Below are 12,989 nucleotides of genomic sequence, written 5' to 3'. Positions count from 1 at the left end.
GATTTATCTTGATTTTGTGATTTGTTTCCTCCCTCCTTACTAGTACCTAATGTTTCCGGAGCTTTGCTGACGCAACTGATGGCATTGCAAGGCAAATAAAGAAACAACCCAAAATCCAGGTCAAGTTTAAGTGTCATTCAAATCACAGGAAATGGCAGGAGATGAAGGCACAAAGAAAGCCAAGAGGATGGAAAAGAACAACAACAGCAAGGAAAGAAATTACATTTTTCTGCCTTCTCTTAGGATATCAAATTGAGAGTTCAATTGAGGAAAGGCACTATAAAATAAAGTACTTAACATTCTCTATTTGTTAGAGCTTTTGCCTGCAGAAACTGATACTCTAAGGGGGTATATTTGAAGTCTTGCAATGGAATTGCAGCGAACAGTACAGCATGGCAATCATTGTTTCAGCCCATTAATATGCTCTGAAGCATTTTTATCAGCACAATTTACAAATCTGCATAGATGTTATAATGTATGAGTCAGAGCGTTCCTTTTCCCTGAAGCCCAGCCCCTTGGAAGGCAGATGTAAAGACTGCTCCATGTAAGACTTATACCACAGACTGAAGCAGGGGAACTGATACAGAGAGAGTGCACATGTGTTTTTGGTCACATTTGATTCATTTTACCTGGATCCCTGTACACATGCTGGCTCAGCGAGCCACCACATTACTAGCTGGCAAGAAGCACTGCTCTGGTCATGGGACATAGAAACCTGTTGCAAATAAAAGTTCCTTCTCAGAGCACCATTAAAATAACACAGCTATGAGTAGCATCAATATTCACCAGTTTCTTTAGCTGCACTCCCTACACACTGGCATGATCTGCAGACCAGAGCTCCCTACACACAGCATCCCTCCAGCCAGACATGCACCTTGTGGGTGCCAACTCTCAGTGCTGCCCTGGGGACTCACGTTTTCTCTCAGCCAAGAAAAATGAAAAGGAAAGAAAACTCCTGTCTCAAGTCGGGGAATGGTTTATTCTTTTCAAAGCCCAATTCTCTTTCCTCCCACACCTGCACCCCTTGCCCTCCACGCCTGCAAGCCGGGCCCCAGCGCGCTGCCTAGCACACGCGCCCTCCCCGGCAGCGGGCACGCGCAGTGGCCGCCGCGCGCTCCCTCCGCTCCGCTCCCGCCACGGACTGCATCAGGAAGCGCAGCCAAGCATGACATGGCTCCTTGGACGCCTGCAGCTGGGATGTGCCCTGCATGAAACCGCTGCGCGCCCGAGCAGCGACGGGGCGGCCGGGTAGCAGGACTGCGAGGGGAAGCATCTGACACAAGCACCCTAGCACTCCTGCTTCCTTCTCTCTCATGCATTAGGTAGTTTGGAAGCCAGAGCTTTTCCTGCAGACACTGGAAGACAAGAAACTGAAAAATAGGTAGTAATGAGTTCCTTCCCTTCTAAAAGAACGCATTTTGTCCATTGCCAGAGAATACCTGTCCCTAGACAAGAAATCTTCAGCATCATTATGAAATTTGCATCAAAGGGATCTGAAGAACAACCAGAATTTCTGAAGATGAAACAAAATACTGGGAACTATCTATCTATATATATACATATATATTTGAATAGGGTTTCCAAATCAACATCTGAATCCAAAAAGCCAGGAAAAAATGGAAATTCAATCCTAGACTCCACTACTATAGATGTGGCTCATCTCTGAAATGAGTTACACGGTGAGTTGGAGTGGAAGAAGCTCCAAGATGCAAAGGCAATATCAATGGCTAAACTATACCAAGTTCCCCATTTCATAACTCCAAAACCCCTCATTTCTTCTTCTAGGTAATGACTGAAACAAATCAGTGATGAGACAATTGTGCTGGCAACTTTCTCCTGAATACAACCACACATTGGACTTTCCTTTACCCATCATACCAATAGGACTGTGATATTTTTGATCAGTACCATAAATAAAAGTAGAAACACAAGTTATTCGAGTTAAAAACACATACACATTCCCTTGAGTATTAGGGTAGCCTTGTGGCTATTTGAATGTACCAAACAAACATGCATCAGAGCAATGGATAGTGTATGAGGCTTCACACGTTTCAGACAGCCACAAAGATTCATCCAGATATGACTCTGTATGAAAAAAAGATCCAGAGCTGCAATAACTGTAAACCACAAAGCCAGAACCTTTGTTGCCAGTAGCCTGACGACAGGAGGATGAAGAAATCAGGTGCTGATTCAAAACTGCCCTTCCATAATGCCAGAGATCTGTGAAAATCAATGTATTATTAGGAGCAATTAGCTTCCCAGACTTGTGCTCTGAAACTCTGCCAGCTTCAATTTTACACTTAGCATCCAAAGGAGTCATTTTCTACTCCTTCCCAACAAGGTTCTGCATAAACCTCCCAGGGAGATGGCAATGGGCATATTCTTAGATTACAGATACTGAAAAATAGTCATGGCCTCTTCATGCTCGTTCTCCTGCTTTCTAACCTTTTTGCTTGTATTCATATCTTATTTTCCTTATTCTCCTCTTCTCCATTTCCATAACCAGAGTTTGTGTCACATGGGTTTTAAGAGGCCTTTGGTTGGGATTGTGGAATCAGGACAGCTAGGAAAGACTGGCTGTATCAGTGTGCTTAAGCTGCCTTCAAGACTGGGCTATTTGCTATTTGTTCTTGCTTGTAAATGTAGTGTAGTTTAGCTGGATCCTCTCTGCTCTACCTGTAGAGCTGGGGAGCCTGAGCAGGCCACGCTGCCCTGCACAGAGGCAGCAGGTCCCATCTAATCCGCAGGTGAGAAGTGAAGACTTCCGGAGGTGTCCCCACATGTCCATGAGGGGCACAGTGAGATACAGAGGCCCCTCTGGGGACCTGACCTGACCCAAACATCATGTAAAAGAGGACAACGCAACGGAAAAGCCCATTGCAAAGATTCACACACACAGATTCCTGTGGGGTGCCTAAACTTTCAGCTAACAGAACAGGACCAAATTTGATTTGTTTTAATATTGCTAAAAGCTTTTGAAGTAGCATTTGACAAGCATTTAACATATTATGGGAGAACAACTTTCTATTCAGCTAAAAATATAAATTGCCATTACACAAAACAACCACCACAAGCACAAAAAGCCTGACTTGATCCCATAGCTGTGACGTTCACTTCCTCAACAACTGAATACAGGAGCTTACAAAACGTGCATGCCTTTGGTACATAATATTTTATAAAAGAAAATTAAGAAGTTTGTCTGTCTGTAAATAATGGAAATATGTGAGCCAGAATGTAATTATTCAGACTGAAATCTGACTACACTCAGGAGCTAATGCTCCTATTTTTGTGCAAAATGCAATGGCAACTTGAAATGTTGACAAGTGTTTAAGATTTTGTGAAATCTGTGGTACCATGCTCTGGCACTGTTCTCTCCAGGTCAGAAGAAAAGGCAGTATTTACTCAATGCACTGAAAGGCATTTTCAGTAAATTGGATTTTCCTTGGATGTCTCTCATTCAAGTGCCATTGGACCTGACCCTACTTAGCCTGCCAAACAGGAAAGATTAACTAGGAGGGAAGCATAAGTCATCAGCACTTAAAAGGACAATAATAGAGAAAACAGCATAATACTTAAATATCTACCCAAAGTGGGTCCATCATATTATAAATAAGGTTGAGTTTTAGTAGTCAAGCAAAAAGCATTGCACATAGTATCACTTATTGGCAACTGTTAGGATTACTGTACTGGTAGAAACAAAGTGATTTTGCTTTAAATGTCAGGATGCCCATTCCATCACCATTTTTGTTAAGGACCGAAATCAACTCATGAAGATAAAGCAGTTGCCAAAATCTTAGATGCATTTGATCACAGAAATGTAAGGAACCTCAACTAATAATCTGCCCTCCACGCATTAAGGTAAGATCAAACATATCATAACAGCAGCTCCCAAACCGCGGGATCATTAGCTGTCAGTGAGACTTTGAAAAATAGCTCCAGGGACTCACTGGAGCCATACGACTACTACTTTAGTTCTCTATCTAAAAATGAATGAGGGGGCTGAATGTCCACAAGACATTCTGACAGAGTAGCCCATTGGTTCAAAAGCTTTGAAACCACAACACCTGACCGTTTCTGGTCGTCTATAAACAATTTGCTCTTAAAGCAATCTGGAGAGAAAACACTCAAACTTTCTATACAGCTTTTTCTAGCACTTCACTACCTCACAGTTCAAAGCATTTTCCTAAAGTCATCCCTAATTTTTCAATGCTTCAAATTAAGCTGAAGGCTTTCTTCCCTCCTGCCAATGGGTATACATATCTTCTTCATAAAAAACCTTTATATATGGATGCACTGCATACAATTATCCTAGCTCCCTTACTCTGTTCTGGAATAGGTAAGCCCCGTTTTTTCAACTTCTACCTTTTATTTTCTAAAACTTTTGGCTCTTCTGTTGTCCTCCTTTGGCTTCTCTTTGACTTGTATGTTACTTTCTTAAATTCAGCTCCCAAAATTTGAAGAGTGTATGCCAGTTAAGAGCAAACGAGCACTAAAAGTAGAGTAATTACATGAGACACCCTTATCAGTACAATATGCACAAAATATTTCCAAATGAGCAGCAAATGAGAGTGATAATGAAACTAGCTCCAAGGCATTCATCACATTTTCAGGGATGCAAGAATACTGGTGGGGCAGTAGTAATAACTGTCATTTATAAGGCCAGCGCTATAGACAAAAATTGCTAGCAAACGTTTACATAGACCATCTGGACAAATATTTTTCAAATACATCTTCTCAAAATGTTGCAGACTTCATTGCATCACATTATTTAAAACATTTCAACACTTAACATACATATATGCTTGATAATAGCCTGAAAATGCCGGTTGGATCATATAAAAACATCTTGAAGAATGGGTGAAGTGAAACAACACCTATTAAAACATTCGGAAAGTCAGAACAGAATAAATACCCTATGCATAATTTGCTCTTAAATACCACTGTTCCCTTCCCTATTACAGTACCTTAAATGTTTCCCATCTCTTATCTTTTTATGCTGTTTTTCCATTAACAAGCAGAAGAATGAAATCACCCCAGGAAAAGCTACTGTCTATGTATCCACATAATAGAAGACTTGCAAAAGTCTAGGCAAAAAGCCAAGCTAGTAGCCCCACTACATCACAAAGGTAAAAGGTTCAGTGTAAATAAAGCCAAGTCTTTTCTCAAAAAAAAAAAAATAGAGAAAATTATAAAATTGATCTTTTTTTTAATTAACCGAAGCAATTCAGATATTTTTAGAACAAGACAAAAACTTCTATGTGAATCCAAAAGAGACACCTTGCTCCTCTGGGTGAATACTTAAAATAGGTGAGCTAACACAAACAGACTTTCCAGAGAGTTTTCAGCTCAAAGAGGAATAAATCTCAAAAAAAATAGAGATAACTGTGAAGCTTCCACCACTGCAGATGGGAAGGTGCAACTCTCCTGTCTGAACACCTGCAACCGAAACTGCTGCTGACCCATTCTGAATTTTAAAACAGCCCAAAGAAGTCATGTCAGGATCCAGAAGCACAGTTCCCTCTATTTGTAAACCTCAGAAGACTTTGTGCTGTTAATTCTAGATTTTAACTTCTCTGATGAAGTGACCTCCCAAGTCCATGTTCTCTCAGTGAAGAAGGTGGAAGTTTTGATCACTATCAGCCTCCGCACCTGGTTCTCCCCCCTCCTGTCATCACCACACACAAAAGAGGACAAGCTAATTAAAGGAGGGGGAGAACAAAGAAAAGACCTTAATCCGCAATGAAAAGTAAATGTTATCTGATAAACTTAGCATCTCCCTCCTCCAGGCTGTAATCAGAAGAAACAGGGCTGGGGAGGAGCTAGAAGAGCACGGAGCAGCACAGGGGCAATATTTACAGACAGAGGAAATGCAGCTTGTAAATGTTACTGCCAACCCTGGCGGGTGAGGAGCGAGGCAGTGTAGCCCAGCAGAGATGCAGGGGAACCACGGAGGAGCAGGCAGGCTCCTCGAGCCCACTCCAAATGTCACTCTAACATTTACAGAGCACTGTGCAACTGTTTGAGAAGAAATCTCCGACAGAAGAGTTGCTCAAAGCCAAAGCGAGTTATAGGGAAGGTGTGGGAAAAACTGCTACTAAAATGATAGTGATTAGAAAATGATTTAACTTGTGTTTAGTTTGAACCGTTCTGGGTCCTCTTCATGGCATGGTCAACTCAGCGGAGTATCAGGCCAGCATCTGTCTTCTCAATGGCATTCCCCAAGAACGAGGGGTTACAGCAAAAGGGAGAGTCAGGCTTGTCCCAGAGGTGTACAGTGAGGCAGCCAGCACAAGGGAAATTCCATCAAATTATAAAGAGTGACACACAGTGAGGGTGGTCAAACACTGGAACAGGCTGTCCAGAGAGGCGGTGGAAACTCTATCCTCCGAAATTTTCAAAACTCAACTGGATACCGTCCTCAGCAACCAAAGACACTTTTAAAGTTGGCACTGCTTTTAGCAGGTAGTTGGAATAGAAGTAGTTGGAAGTGCCCTCTGACAACAGCCACGGTGCGCTGCTCTCACCAGGTATCTCCCCACTTCCGATGCATCACGTCGCACCTGCAAATTGCTGCTTGCGTGAGAAGGATTTACTAGTGAGTTATCACAGTGATGGCAACGCAGCTCAGAGCACAGCGTCATGACTGAAGAAACAAAAGATTCAAATCGAAGCTGTCCTGCAGACATTGTATGTCCTTGGGCAAATGTTTTACCCGCTCTGATGCGGCTCATAACAATTACAATTACAAACCAAACATGCTGAGATTACAACAAAGACTAATTACATCTGACACCGGTTGCTTTTGGTCCGTTCTCCTGCCAGCACACCAGCAGGTGTGTCACCCCGCTGCCAACACCTCCCAGGGCTGCCGACTTGCGGGGGAAAATAAAAGGCTACATTTTCCCTGTGATGGTTTTCCCTGTGAGTGGCTGTCAGCAGTAAAATCTGCATTACTTCTCCAGATTTCCAAGAGATGAGGACTCTACTATAAAAAACATGGATCTTGGAAAGCTACAGAAATTGTGCCATGTCCAGCCTACCATCTCTGAAAGGGGAGGTTGTAGCGCGAACTTCACCCTTAGCCTCAAGCGAGAACCAACAGTCTCTCCTCAAGGTTAGTTTTTTAATACTGGAAAGAAAAACAGTAACTCATATTGCCTGATTGGTTTATGGAAGGTGCCCAGCATGGACCAGACCATCCTCAATTTCCTCTTGTTCCTTCTTCTCCTCTGACAGCCTCATAGCCCTGAACTTCAAAGAGTTCTAGGAGGAGTGATTTAACAGCATATGGAGCAGAGGGAAAATATGGGTCTACAAACTGTAGACTAAACTTGCCCACAGAAATCACCTGTATATCACAATGATTTTTTGGAAGCATCAATTCTTTAACCCAGCAAACCTCTGACTCAGGAGGAAACACAAGTGATAATTAAGAAACCATCTCACACATTGAAAATAAGTAGGCAGAGAAGCAGGGTTACTAACTGTAACAAATGAAAGCAAAGAGCTCCTCAGAAACTGGAATGCCACAACACTCAAAAAGGCTGGAAAATGGGTCATCGTTGGGAGAAGTGTGATAGAGCAGGTAGCAATTAAGGGGCTAATGACAGCATACATGCTGTAGAAAAAAATGCAGGATAACACTTAATTTGGTGTTTCACATTATATCTTCCAAACTTAAAATACGAGATGAGCCAAGCAGTTTATAGCACCAGGATGGGGGGAAGCCCTTTCAGATCCCTTTCTTCTTCCACAACAGAGCTGCTGTTTTCCTGAAAATCACTTGCCAAAGCAGCGATCCCAGGCAGTGCCCGTCCGAGCGCAGCTCAGACCACAGGGCAGACACAACAACACTGATTTCCTGGGGTCTGACAGGCTCTGACCATTCCCAGTCCTAATGAAGTCATCACGGCCGGTGCTGCTCACCCAGCTAATTACAACCACTGGCCAATAACCGTAACCACAATAAAGAGGGAAACAGAAGCAGATGCTACGAAGTGGCAGCTACGGTGCCAGGATCACAAGGGCTGACGTGAGAGACGCCGGCTCGAGTTTAGAAACTTTACCAGCAGATGAGGCAGATAAAGTCCTCTCTTCAAGTGGGCAGTAGACATTGCCTTTTGAAAACAAACCTCCAGACTGAATTTCATTCTATGTCTCTGGTACCTGTAAACTAATGCATTTCTATTTTAAATAATTTCATATTACAAAAAGAAAGACAAAAGAATAAACGGCATAGAGATGTATGAGCGTCCTGCATTACTGGTAGGCCACATTACCTGAATCTTCTTGTCTGGACAATTAAGAGGAATGGCCATTATCCATATCACTCTATCTCCAAACATGACCAATTACAGTTTCCTCACTTAAAAAATCAGTAGCTCTTGCCAAAACACTGGTTACAAACATTATACAGATTTCTGTATTTTTTCTCCCCTCAGGAGAGCTTCAAATCCCCTTCTACAGTATCTACTTGCTGAAATGCTTGGATTTCTTTTGTTCCAAAATGAAACTGCAAAGCAGTCATATGATCGTCCCATATTAAGACATGTGCACTCACTTACAGACAAGACATGAAAATGTATCCATATCCTATATTGTTCTGTTTAAATCAGACATTAGAAACTTGAGAGTGCTGACAGTGAAGAACCTGCTATTTATCCTGTCTAAAGCACTTCTTTCCACTGTAATAGAGTCAAAAAGGGGTATTTACTCTCCAGATTGCTAGCAGTTAGGCAGATCTGATATATTTTGCGACAGTATTCTGACCCATTATAGAAAATTATGATAGATTAAATGCGGTCCCAATCAATCCATGTGATTTGTCTCAAAGAGAAAATTCAGTGTCAGTTTATCAGCAACTGCACCCCTCTCATGACACCACTTCAATGTAACTTCTTCACTAGGTGCTAGGCACTGTACCTGCAGAATTAACTGCCTGGGTGAAGGAAGCTAAGAAGTTCCTTCAGGCAGATAATAAAAAGCTTCTGTTCTTCATGATGTTCTAAGGTTCTTCGATTCCTGAATCTCTTTAAATGCCAAGTCTAAAATTCAGGCACAATAATTGCAAGAAAGGTTGTTTCACTCATCCATGAGTGTCTACGCAGCCCTCAGTGTTCGGAACAGCAGTAAGGACAATATGAGCAGTATGACTAGCCCAAGGGCAGTGTCGTGAATTCAAGCACCAGCCAGTCATTTCCAAAGACCAGAGTATATCTTAGACAGAACAAAGCAGCATTTTTTAAATCTACTTTTTTTTTTGCCTCCTAAAATGACTGTTTAGGATGATCGGCAGCATTGTCAGTGCTCAGAAGTCCTTCCCCAACACGGAAGAGAGCAAAGCCACCTATCGCAAGTATGACACGTCTGCAAGGCTGAGTGCAGTCAGGAAGTTCAAGCTCTAAAAATAGGTTCTAAATTCCAGTAAAAAATTAGCTTTTTGATAAAAATTAGTCATCAGCTGTTGACTTGTGTATAGTGAAAAGAAGTGTTTGCCTTCACCTAAAGGGCCTCCCAGGCTCTTTTAAGTGCAGGAGAGAGGCGCTAGGACAGAAAATACAACAACTATTCCACCTAGCTCAGCAGGATCATAGGTAAGATCAGGATAGTCAATAACTATCTATTTTCCTGGAAGGAATGAGGAGAAAACAATCCAAAGGTAGCAGATCCATAAAAATATTTAGATGTACAATTATCTTAAAGCAATTAGCTCTTGCTGATATGAATATGAGATAGGTACTAATAAGTGTTAATTCTGTAATGAAAGAGGGAATGAATCAGAGCAAAGAGAGCATATGAAGATGAAAGCCAAGATAAATTTGGGGGATGGACAGACATTCAAAAGTACATCCAGAGGACTGGAGGGGAAGAGAAATGCTTTCACCTCTATTACTTGGCCAAACCTCTATCAGAAAAAGTGAGATTATTAGAACATAGTCCAGCACAATTTAACAAGGCATGGCAAAAGCAAATGGGAGCATGGCTATCAGATTAACCTTGTATAAAGGCTGTGGCAAATCCATCATCAGGTTTTCCAGGGTCTGTGATAGCTTGACTAAAACTGGCCTTACCAACAAATTGTTTACTTCAGAGATGAAAGCCTTCTCTTCTCTCATTATAAAACCCTGAAAGAGAGTGGGCAAAATATAAAGGGGAGGGAGAGGTTTTGACATTTTCCACTCTCTTCAACAAATATTTTTCTATAGTGAAAATGCCATTAATCACTACCAATAAAAACTCAAAATAAAATAATGACAACATGGGAATGCTGAAAGTGACGGAGCAGCACGCGGTGTTCAGCAACCTGCGGCTCCAGTGACCCGTGCCCCTTTTTGAGGCGGTCTGGCCCCGCTTCCGCACCTGGGAAAGCGGCGGGCGGCAGGGCCGGCGCGCGGAGAGGCGCCCGGCTGCGGAGGAGAGCAGGGTGCAGGTGTTGCTCTAGCAGGGGCAGACATGCCCAGTGCAGCCTCACTTAAGTGCCCTTCCCGCCTGTCCACACACCAAAGGGGCCACACTTGCCGCTCCATGAGGCCAGCCCTGCCTGCAAGTCTGTGACACCAGCCAGACACAAGAGACGAGGAACAGCGGAAGCTCCAGGACAAGGGACGGCCCAAAGAAAAGACCTGCACAAAGAACAGCAGAATTGGCCAGCTGCTTGCAACAAGACAAAGCCAAAATGGGACAGAAAATTCCTGCCTGCAAAATAGAAATCAAATGTCATGATATTTTCCAAATCCCTTTTCCTTCCAACTTCTGTGCAACTTTGGAAACCAACTAAACAGAATATTGTGCACTGCCAAACACACAATAACATTATTTAAGATGAGAGTTCAGGGGATAACTTTGCCATAACAGCAAATACTTCATGCAGGAATGACATTCTGGGTGATATCTAAGCTGAAAGAGTTATACCTCATTACACCTTTTCTCTTTGGAAACACATGGCAACACCCGCAGCCACTTCTGCACTCATCATTTCCTCTTTACACTATGTAAATACTCATCCTGTGTCAGCTACCATAAATATCACCTCCACAAAGGCAGGAACACAACAGAAAAAAAGCATAACCCCAGATTTAAAAAAAAAAAAAAAGCCTTTTCTTTTTCCCATTGAGAGTTTTGCAATGGATTGTTTAAAGCAACAGTTCAAACATTCATGGGATGCACTTACTTTTATTCTTTTAACTTGCCCATTTAAAAAAACAAAGTCTTTATCATATTCTCTTTGAAATAGCACCCCAAGACTGTATCTGCTGCAAACTCTAACTTTCCTCAGCTCTGCCAGAAGAAGAAAGCTCCATTTAATTTGCTTGTGGGTTCTAGTCCTTCCACTCAAGTCCTGGCTCTTCAGACAACTCATTCATTTACTAAGATTACAACAAGAAGCAGGACTTTGCTGCTGGACGACCTACCCAAACCAAGAAGAGCAGAACTACTGGAACAAACAGTATGGAACCTGACAATTTATGACATATAATGTAAAAATGAGCATTTTCTCTCTATCAAAAAAAAAGTTATAAAGGAGTACTGATAGGCATTCAAATATTGAAAACACTTCCCAGTAAATCAGAAAATTGATGGATTTGGCACAGTTCTAACCTCACAACAACATAGGTTGTTTCTTTAATTACCAGATTACATTATTAAGAAATACTTATTTTCCAGTTCCTCATGTCTTCAAAAAGCTTGATCTTACCTACACAAGACTACTGAGCACTGTGATACTGAACCTCACAGAGAAGGCGATGGTGTGGAAAGCAGAGGTAAGATTTCCTCAGTCTGCAATAAGAAGAGGCAGTTTCTCAGAGAGCTAAAGTAAAACATACCTTGAGAAAATACGAGAGTAAGTGAAGCTGCCATCTAATGGTGAAACTCTAACTCTGAAGCCAGCCTAATAGCCAGGACATAAATGCTGCTTTGACCTGCATGTCTTGAATCCAACTGACAATTTTCTTCTCCAGCAACATTTAATTAAATGCTGCTTCTTAGAGCACTGGCTGCTGGTGAGGAAAAAGCGTGTGCCTTAAGTGACAAAATATATCTTCATCTGGATGTGATTATTTTCTCAAACTGCCAGATTTGATTCCCGGTTTTATGCTGCAGATAAGAGACTGCACAATGAAGACTGTAACAAAGCAAAAGCTCATTCTCGGATTTTCTGAAGTTCTCATGAAAACTGCAAACACTGGAGGAGAGCAGAAATGCTACTGACCTAAATGAGCTAAATTGCTCCAATAATACTGATTTACTGGACATTTCAGCCCAACCAACACAAAACACTTTCATTTCAGCCACCTGTCATTTGCCTCATGATCTGGTGGTGTAACTCCCAAATCACTTTTCTCAGTGATTCAGGGGGGCACGATCCAAATATACCAAAATACTCCAAAAATAATCTAGCCCAAATGGATTAGTGTGCCCTCCACCACCTTGCTGCTTTGCTGAATCCCTTGTAACCATGGCTTAGGAGCTACAGCAGAGGGGCAGAGTTCCCAACTCTTGGGCTCTATTCCACAAGCCATTGGTGATTTTCCTTTAGTTGGATGTGAAACAGGAAAGAATGACATTTACTTCTCTTTTACAGTACCTCTCCAGATCCTCACAGAAATAATGTTACAAGTGAAAACAATATATTAAAAGGAGGTTACAAATTGAAATATAAAGCATCATAGATACTTTTACAGAGAATAGTCTGAATTAGGTATAGATTTGTTTGGAATCCATCTCTGACTGGTCTAATTCTACATCATAGCCCAACACAGCTTAATTCCCTCCCCTCTCTAACACGAAAGCAGGGGCCAGTCAAAGCTGTCAGATCGCAGGGATCGAAGGTGAGTCCCTAGGATACACACAAAAGAGAACTCTTCCCTTGCACAAATCTCTCTCCAGCTTGCCACACTCTTGAACTAAGGGACCTGTTTCAGAGTCACGCAAAACTGAAAAGCTCACAGGTCAATACACAAACCATCGATTGTCTGGGGAAACCGAAC

The 12,989-nt window shown here is 42.1% G+C and overlaps 1 protein-coding gene across 9 annotated transcripts in view; it reads right to left on the bottom strand.

Annotated features, from left to right (window-relative positions):
• Positions 1-12,989, bottom strand: part of NRXN3 (neurexin 3) — a 901,920-nt gene that overhangs the window by 594,734 nt on the left and 294,197 nt on the right. The gene's annotated exons all lie outside the window — the stretch shown is intronic.

Source organism: Tinamus guttatus, unplaced genomic scaffold (genome assembly GCF_059628265.1).
Source record: "Tinamus guttatus ecotype Peru unplaced genomic scaffold, ASM5962826v1 Tinamus_guttatus_pri_ptg000327l, whole genome shotgun sequence".
Classification (NCBI taxonomy): Eukaryota; Metazoa; Chordata; class Aves; order Tinamiformes; family Tinamidae; genus Tinamus; species Tinamus guttatus.
Note: the sequence above shows the minus strand (reverse complement) of the source record. Positions and strands in the feature narration are given on the sequence as shown.